Source organism: Salarias fasciatus, unplaced genomic scaffold, assembly GCF_902148845.1.
Source record: "Salarias fasciatus unplaced genomic scaffold, fSalaFa1.1, whole genome shotgun sequence".
NCBI lineage: Eukaryota > Metazoa > Chordata > Actinopteri > Blenniiformes > Blenniidae > Salarias > Salarias fasciatus.
The window spans coordinates 1,468,509-1,478,483 of NW_021941373.1; positions in this window are offsets into that span (position 1 = coordinate 1,468,509).

Consider the following 9,975-nt stretch of genomic DNA (forward strand, 5'->3'; position numbering starts at 1 on the left):
GGATGGATTTTGTTTTCAAATAATCGGGATTTTGGTGAGTAAAATGTTCCTCTTTTCCTAAATAATATTGCTGTTTTATTAAGTTGTTGATGCTCATTGTATGTGCACAGATGTAGTAGGAGAATTGTGCACTTCAGCAAAGGCATTTATTCTGGCTGCACAAGTATCTATCTGCTGTGCTACAACTCTTTATGTGCATATCTGCATAATAAGGTTTTTTTTTTGGAGACAAAATAGTTATTGAGAGGTGGATTGGTTCAGGCGGATCTGTTCTGAAGGCCTTAATGTGAAATGCACGGTCCGCCACTGCATCCATATATGACTGTGTGTGTGTGTGTGTGTGTGTGTGTGTGTGTGTGTGTGTGTGTGCACTCTGCTGTCAGTCGTTTGGTTCCGTCAGAAAATATGGTCCCCCGGACCGGAACCACAGCCCGCTCTCCCGACCAGACTACTGGGAGAATTTCATGAATGGTAAGTCGACTGAACTCAGTTTAAATGTTCTGTTGCCACTGTTCCAGCTGTTCCCCGCTCTGAAGGACTGTCAGCAGGACTTCATGACCTTCGACCCGGAGCGGCAGCTGCAGAGGATTCTGGCCGTCGACGCCGTGGCTGAGGTTTAAAGCACATCATCAACATGAAGGTTTGATGTAGTGGAGCGACGCTCAGCATCACACATCTGGATTTACATGACAGAGCAACGCTACTAACAAGAGTCCTGACAGGCAGCGGCGGAGTCAGGCCGATTTCAGGAGGCTGGAGCCCCCATGAAACATTCTTAAGCCCCCTAATTTGGTGCTTTTCAAAGGATAAGGGCACAAATACACCAATATCATGATGCATGCTGACAGGTTTGTTGTTGTTGTTGTTGGAGTGTGTTATATTGAAAAGTGTAATATGTTGCTCCCCCTCATGTATGTTCATGGAGTGGACAATACATTACAAAACATTTTTTCAATATAATGCAGCCCAGTACAAGTTGGCTGGGCCTCATATGTTTGTACTGCAGATACCATAACATTTTTTATGCCATTCTCTGACCTTCCTGGCCCTCATAGGGACTAGGCATGTGCCGATATGAAAATTTGGTATCACGATATTGGTGGCCCAAAATATCACGAGTCACGATATTATCACGATATTTGGCACGTTGCTTTTAATTCTATTGAAAATGCCCCAAAACATTGTGAAATCCATCAACATCTGTCAACAACACTGTGCATTTTAACATGCCAGAGCACATTTTGATAAAGTAGAGGGAAAAAATGAAACTTTACTCTCGCCTATTTTTTTTTCCAGATTCCATACTGAAAAACACCATGATAACAATGAAGCAGCCATAAAGCTGCCACTGACTGCATTCAGCAGCTCCTGTACTACAACTGGACCAGGTTTTTATGAGATCAGCATAAAGCACACAGATTTTATAGTGTTTACTTTGGATAGAACCAGGAGAAATTTGGCCATTTGGAGACAACCTGTGCCAAACTATACTAAGTAGGTTTATAACTTATTTGAAAGGAATCTGACTTTAAAATACTTTTAATTTCCACTACAGGAATCTGTATGCAATTCAGCCTTTGGCTCTGATATTTAGCCACTATATCATACATTTCTGCAGTTTTTGTGCAGAAACTTATAATTTTGCACAGTATTGTGCACAGTACAAAATACTTTTTTAATAAATGACTGAGCCATAGCATTTAGTTTCCAACTGAAATATATTTATAATAATAAAATCAATACAAAAATAGCCAATTATATGACAGGGAAAACAAAAAAAAATCCCCTTTGCAACATGTAAACACATGAAGAAAAAAACAAAAACAATGTGCAATGAGCTGTAGAAACGCACAATGAAGATAAATGTGCACGTTTCAGAATAAAAAATTGCCAAATATCACAGAAACAATCACTGATTGTGTGTGTCGCGTGGGTCTCGCTCTGCGGTGCGCACTGCTGCGTCTTTTAGAACCAAGATGGCGGCGGCGCTCGTACGGTTACTCTAAAAGATGTCTCCCAGCTGGATGATGCCTCAGTCACGTGTGTCATATCGTATGAACGCTCACCAGACGCAAACAAGTGTCAACAAACTTTATTTAAACTCCCAAGATTAACGACAAGCCCACAAGATGGCGACAATAACATTCAGGCGCATGACGCGCTGTCACTACTGCAGAGGATTATGAAGTGAATTTTGGTCAGAGGAGAGCGTGGATAGGTGGAAAATGACCACAGAACGGTAAGGAAATAAAACATGTTGTGTTTGGTGTGAATAGCTTTGATATTTGGCGAAGAAGTGTGAGAGAAACGTGCAATCTGAGGCGCTGGCTGTGAAATGTAAAGATCGGTTTTGGGTTTGTTTTGCCGCTGACGGGAGGCGGTCGGCTCAGAGAAGATTCTGCCTGGTGTCTCTTAAAGAGCAGGTTTTTCTAGTTTCTTACGAGGCCCAATATGTTGGGATGGAGCACACGGATCTCTGGTTCTGTTGCATTTTGTGTCGGGAGGTGCGCTGAGGGGGGCGGTACAGTATCTGTCGGGCCGAACGCGTTAATGCCTCGTTTTAATCATCCTGGCATAAAATTACTTACTTTAGGGGTTTTCTATGGATGTGGGACTTTTGTGGTGGTTTGTAGTACATTTTGCTGCAGAGGCTTTGACACCTTGGGTAAGATCAATAGCTGTTTCAGTAACGGGCTTGTCTCCAGATGAAACAGACGATATCGTGTAAATGACGTGATATGATAATCTCGGCTGTCCAATATCGTAAATCGCGATTATATCGTAAATTGGCACATCCCTAATAGGGACGTGCTAGCAGGACAGCTACGACAGGTTTTAAATTAAATTGGAACGAATGTTATGCTCAGCAAAGGCGGAAATATCGTAAAACCAATGCTTTATTTGTGTGTGCTCATTTAGTTTGATGGCTTCTGAAGCTTTAACCTGTCAAAATGGAACACAGTTCATTTCTGAGCATTTATTTCTCAGACCGTCATCGCAGTCATATTGCAGCTGTTGTCAGTGAAGTTATTACGATGTTTCCATTTCGTTTTCATTCATTCATTTCCTTTATTTGTTTCGGAGGGACACTGCTCATTAATAAACATTATAGATAAAAAATAAATGTAAATGCACCCGAGTTAGCCAAAAGGCCAGTTGGCATCGGCTGTCCCCCCTGCCAGAACTGAAAGGCCAGCGCCTGGAGGGGAAGAGATCAAAATTATAAACACTATACAAATGCAAAGTGCAAAATATCATACAGATCAACGATAAAAATACAGAACATACATAAAATAAACGGCTATATGCATAGTATCATACTATGTGACCCAAACTCATGCTCATTCTCGCTAAAAAACATATAAATAATTTACTCATTAGCACATAAAATTTTTAAAAGAACATATATTCATTCGGTTACAGTCATATTCAATGCTCAAGATCAGAGAAAAGGAAGACCGGCGGCTGTAGAGTTCAATGTTCACAACTTTGACTATCAATTAGCCAATTCTTGAGTTTGTTTTTAAAGGAGATGTATGAGCTGGATTCTCTGATGCTTTGTGGGATCTTATTCCACTCGTGAGCTGTCTTGTAGGAGAACACAGACTGTCCAGGTGAACTCCTGAGGAGAGGAATTTTGCAGTCACCTCTGACTGCTCCTCTAGTTCCAGTCGTTGGGGATCGAAAATGTATGAAGTCACAAAGCGGAGGCGGTGCGGAGCGCTGACGTATCCGAAACATTAGACAACACTTTTTAAAGATAATGACATTTTCCCAACTGAACAGTCTGTATTTTTTTAATACCGCGCAGTGATGTGTGCTCTTGGTTTTTTTATCCGAGACTTTGAGAGCTTGTTTATATAGAGACATGACCGGCTTTAAGGTAGTCCTGTCAGCAGTGAACCAAGTGGATAAGCAGGAGTTTATACGGGATAAAATGAGAGAAAACATGTACATTTTTGCAGCTTTAGTAGTCATGTGATTTCTAAGATGATGACCGCCGCTGTGCTGCTGTTACTGATCACACACTGATTATAACGTTTTGTAAAGTTTTTCTCCAGGGGCCAGTTTTTCACCAGATCCCAGGGGATCTCTGTGGTTTAATACATTTTCTAGTTAGATTCTGCATCACTTATTAGTGCTGGGCCACGCCGTTGTTGCCGTTAACGGCGCCGTTATGTGAACACATTAACGTTACATACCTCCAAATAATTCACAGGTGACAGCAGTCGTCGATGTTGACTTCTTCTCTGTGGGATTCTTCTTTCATTCATCAACCGAAGCATGATGAATGACAACAGCCCAATCGAAACCGCCAGCTCCATGTTGCTCCTCTTCTTCTTCTTTCCGCTCTTGTTTCCTGTTATGGTGTGACGTATGTGCAAATGTAACTCCGAACGTGAACTACGCAGTGACGTAGCAAGTGCTGTCCCAGTCCCTAGGGACGATCACAAAGCTCCGCCCCTCATGGCTTCACTTCCAGGGCGAGTGGTAGTGGATGAGGGCTCGGGGGAGAAAGTAGGGGGGGTATTGAGATTCAGCCTGATCACTCTCATCACCAGCAGGTTAAAGCAGTGAGCAGGAGAGTCTGTTTCTCTGTTCTGGACTGATGGATGACAAACAGCATTGCATCTCCTGGGGGCTGACCCCCCTGAACCTAAAACCGACACACTCCCCTGATGAAAGGTGTATTTTCACTGACCCCATACATTAAAAAACCAAGAAGAACAAATAGAGGGAGTGAATGTTGAGTCTCCAGCGGTCTCAGGCTCTCAACAGGAAGTGGTGTTACAGCTCAAACTCTACACATCAAACATGGCTGGTCGCTGCTCGCTTCTAGAATAACGTTTCAAGCTGAACTAGTTGAATTAAAATGACCTGAATCGATTATTTTTCATTATTGTAATGATCACAAGTTTGTATGCAGTGACAGACAGTCCACTCTTTCAGTGAGTTTTAAAAGCAGATAAAAAAACACTTCAAAGAGGTCAAATCCAGGACATGTGCTTCCCTGACAGAGTTAGAGATCTCCTCTCAGATTAAAGTCTGATTTGACTCATCTTCTGCACGTTGAAAGCTGACGTTCACAACACCTCAAACAGGATTTCAGTCAGTGAGCTGTGGCTCTGCCTCCAGCTTCCTTCCTGTCTTCACCTGATAAGAGAACCAGTCACACCTTCATGTGTTCAGCACTGTGAAACTCACAGTTTAAAAAAATACAGGAAAAAAACATGTTTGTGTCATTTCAATTTGACTGCATCTCTCTGTCTTCAAACTCAAAGTTAAATTCAGTTTTACTGATAAAATGTCTCCATCAGGTTTATTTCTGGAGCATTAAAAACAGTCTGGCCTGTGGCTCGCCAAAACGCTTCATAGCACCATAAAACAGACCAAACCAAGCAAAACACACACATAGAACAAACACAAGCTCCAGAGGGGGGTCTGCTGAGCCAGAGGCCAGGATGGACCAGCTGGGTTCAGACCAGATGGACAACCTCCACAGATTTAACCCTGGAGCTGCTGCTCAGACCGCTCAGAGACCCGAAGCCTTCTGCAGTCTGGAGCCACGACTGCAAAGACTCCATCTGCTCTGCTTCTCCTGAGGGACTGACCAGTGTCCATGTGGTCCTGGTTCTTTGTCCCTGAAGGACCTGGACCAGGTCAGGGAGCTGGAAGGACCTGGACCAGGTCAGGGAGGGAGGGGGGTGGTCCCCTTGGAATCCCCTGGTGCTGTTCCCTGGTGCTCCCTGTCCTCCCTCTGGTCCCCTCACCCCCCTGTCCCTCCAGGTCTCCTGGTGCTGAGTGTCCTCGTCCTGTCTGTCCAGTCTGTCTCCCTGCTGCCAGATGGTCTTGCTGGATCACCTGATCCTGGTTTCTCCGGCCTCTGGACTCTCCTTCTGTCCCTGGACTTGGCTGCTCGGCCTGGTGAAGAAGCTCTGGAGTCTTCTGGGTCCCCCTCCAGCACGGCGTCCCTGAAGCCTCCAGTCAGGACTCTGCAGTGTGGACAGACGGAGCCGTCCAGGGGACTGGAGCTGGGACTGCTCAGGATTCACGGACTGGATCTTTCACGGTGTCTCTTGGCTGCTCCTCCCCAGGAGGACCTGGTTCCAGACAGACTCAGAACAGACCTGGACTCCCTGCCAGGATCAAGCAGCAGGTTTCCTGCCTGGTAACAACTCAGCTGGAGTCAGATGTGGAGAAGATGGAGCTTTAGCTCAGAGTCCAGATCAGAATCAGAACTAAGAGACAAACTAGACGACGTTCTCCACAGTTGGTGAAGAGCTTCCTGACTAAATCCAGCAGACCTGGACCGCCTCATGAGGAAGGAGGAAGATCCAGAGGTGAAGAAGAGCAGTGGAGGAGAACAGCTGGCAGCAGCAGCTTCTCATTTAGACGGTCTTTACTGAGCATTACAAAGTGGATTCATGGAAACCAGCAGCAGCAAACAGGCTGAAGCTGCACCGACATGACAAAGAGAAGGTGGTTTTAATTCCAGATGGAATTAATAACATTTCTGTTCAAATCACATTGATTAAAATATGAGACATTTTAAAAGGATCTGAATATATTTTTCAGTGCAGGATGTGTTTCTTTCCTCTTGAAACACTTTTGGTTCTGTCTCATTTCTGCGTCAAACTGTGAGCATCAGAGGTGATGCTGTGAAGATGGATTTACTTCAGTCTCACCTGTTTGTTCTGTGGCTCCAAGAAAATAATGTTCTTCTAATATTGGACATTAAAATTTGATTTTATTGGAAGTTTGAAAAGAGAGTGAACAAAGAATTGTTTTTTTTTTTTCTTTTTTGTCAATGAATCAAAGTTCTTTAATAGCACACACTGTACAGGAGAGAGAAGAAAACATCATCTGTGAGGATTGTTACTGTCCTTCACATTAGTGGAAAGAGAGTGTTTAATTTTACAACATATTATCTGAGTGTGAAGTTAATTAACAGCCTTTCTTTAAATGAGCTGTTTGAAAAATCTGCTTTACAGAAGTGGAGAAGCAGCTGAATCATCACAGTTCAGTTTGTCTTCAGATTTACTCTCATTGAGTCAAAGCTCATGTATCCAACAGAAAAAGCTTCTACAAACAAAGCTGATGTAACAGAACCTGACATTTGTTCTCAGCAGTAACTATTTTGTTGTTTAATTGTAGAGGAACCAACCAGAAGAGGCGTGCTGCGTTGTTCAAATTCATTCTTCACCTGAACTCTTTTAAAGTCTTTCAGTTTGTGTCCAGCTAGAAGCCAGACGCTGAATGATTCCATGGAAAAACCCTCCTGAAGTCACATCGTCCTCGGCTCACACTGAGACCGGGACAGGTCTGACTTGGGGGCTTGGATGTGGAGACTCGGTGTGGCTTTCTCTCTTGGCTTTTCAGTTCAGGCTGATTTCTGCAGAGCCAGATACAAGCCAGTCGTTTCAAGACATCTTCACAGAGGAAAAGTCAACTCGTGAACATGGAGGGAGGAGAGGGTGGAGAGGAGAGACTCCCTCTGACAGCAGGAGGAGACAGACACATCCTGGGTGGAGGTTCAAACCCTGCTTCAGGGAGACAGTAGAAGAGAATAGAAGAGCCTTTATTGTCATTATACAAGTGTACAACGGAACTGGAGAGCTTCTCCTTCAGTGCAAGGTCATAAATGAAAAGTATCAATCAGTATATCTAAAAAGCAGCAGCAGCCGCAGTGGCAGAGTGACCATGTTGCTCATTTGCATTTCCTCCAGTGAGCTGAGTGGCTGTAGAGCCCAGTTCAGGGTGGTGACGGCTCTTCAGTCTGTTAGTCTGTGTTTTAATGCAGCTGTAGCGCCTCCCAGAGGACAGCAGGGGGCGAACTGTCCTGCTGAGGCACCGGGTGGAGTAGATGTCCATCAGGGAGGGGGCAGGGCAGCCTGGACTGTCCTCTGAAGCCTCCCCCTGTCCAGTGGGTCAGCAGGCTCTGGATGGACCAGCGGCAGAAGGCCAGCAGCAGCTCCCGGTCCAGACTGGTCCTGCTGAGGACTCTCAGGGAGTGGAGACGCTGCTGGGCCTTCTTCTGGACCAGTGCCCACCCACAGACATGCTCCGCCCACCCGGGGGAAACCGGATGTTGATGGCAGTCCGGGCGCCGCATGTGACATCCCATCCATATATGACTGTGTGTGTGTGTGTGTGTGTGTGTGTGTGTGTGTGTGTGTGTGTGTGTGTGTGTGTGTGTGTGTGTGTGTGTGTGCGTGTGCGTGAGCGTGTGCGTGTGTGTGTCACTCAGTCCCCAGCAGCAGCAGGAAGATGTTCTCCCCTCGGTGATAACGAATCACACAGAAATCCAAATATTGCTGGTCCTGCTGAAGCAGTCAAACCGCTCTGTGTGTGTGTGTGTGTGTGTGTGTGTGTGTGTGTGTGTGTGTGTGTGTGTGTGTGTGTGTGTGTGTGTGTGTGTGTGTGTGTGTGTGTGTCACTCAGTCCCCAGCAGCAGCAGGAAGATGTTCTCCCCTCGGTGATAACGAATCACACAGAAATCCAAATATTGCTGGTCCTGCTGAAACAGTCAAACCGCTGTGTGTGTGTGTGTGTGTGTGTTTGTGTGTGTGTGTGTGTGTGTGTGTACTTGTACAGCTATATGTTGTGAGGACCTTTTGTGAGGACATTGGGTTTTTAACCTTACAAGTGAGGACAATTGTTGGAAAGTGAGGACATTTTTGCCAGTCCTCACTGTTTGAGAGACCATTTTTGACCTTTTTGAGGGTTAAGACATCATTTTTAGTTTCGGGTTACAATTAGGTTTAGGTTAGGGTTAGGGTCTGGGTTAGGGTTTGGTCCTGGCATTGTGATCATCTATGAATGTTTATAACTATAGCTACACATGTTATAATGGCATTATAATACTTTATGAATGTACTTATAATGTGTTATGCAGGGGGGCTTCAAGTAAAGTGTTACCGTATTGTTTGTTTGTTTATTTTGTTTCGAGCAGAATTTCATTGGAAGTGCTCAGCAGGAAACAAAAATTCATTACAATCCAAATCAACACAATACAAGAACAAAGCACATTTATATCAGCTGGAAAGGGAGTGGGATGAAGTAAAACGTATTGTCTCCCACCCCTCCTCACTTAAACTCTTTAAAGTCATTACAGCCTTCATTATAACACAGTTATATTCTCAGTACAGTTAATAACACACTTCCTTTTTGATAAACTAAAATCATTCTCCTTAGTGTATTTTTCAAAAGTCATTTTTTTAGGTTGCTTTTTAAATAATTTCCTATTTGGACATTCCTTGAGGTGTCTTCCCAGTCTTCCCAGTTTGTTCCACAATTTTACCCCTTGAACTGAAGGACATAATCTTTTCCGTTTATTATTTCCCCATCTAACTTTAAAATTATGCCCTACTCCTACTCTTTTAGAAAATAAAGTTGTATATTTTATGGAAGATTGTCCTTACTTGCCCTTGATACAATTAGTATTTAAGTATTTAAAATGTGGGATTGTCTGGCACAAAGCGGGACATCTGGTCGCCCTAATTCTAGAACTGCTTCATTCTTTGTGTGTGTGGAGCTGCTGGTTCTCTCCATGGACTCTGTTCATGCAGTGATGTGGATCTCTGTGATCTGGATCCATGGTGACTTCCACACAGCAGCTTGTGTTTGTCAGTAGATTCATCCAGTGAAAACCTTTTCTGTGGTTCTGGAAAACTGGGAGTAAAGAAACGGGCCTGTTTTATTGATCTGGTGTCTCCAGTTCTGTCCAGTGGAATGACTCCAGCCGTTTTCATCTCTTTTGGGAATTTACCAGTTTGCAGAGACAGACAGCTGATCGTCACATCGATACCATCCCAGTCCTGAGAAAAACCCCAAACCAGCACAAAACGAACCTGCTGTGACTCCAAAACCTGCCTGAGAGCTGAACCACGTCTTGGTTTTCAGACGTATTCCCAGATTGAGTTTCTCTGGTCCCGTTTACACAACAACGTTTCAAGAGGAAACAAATAGTTCTGG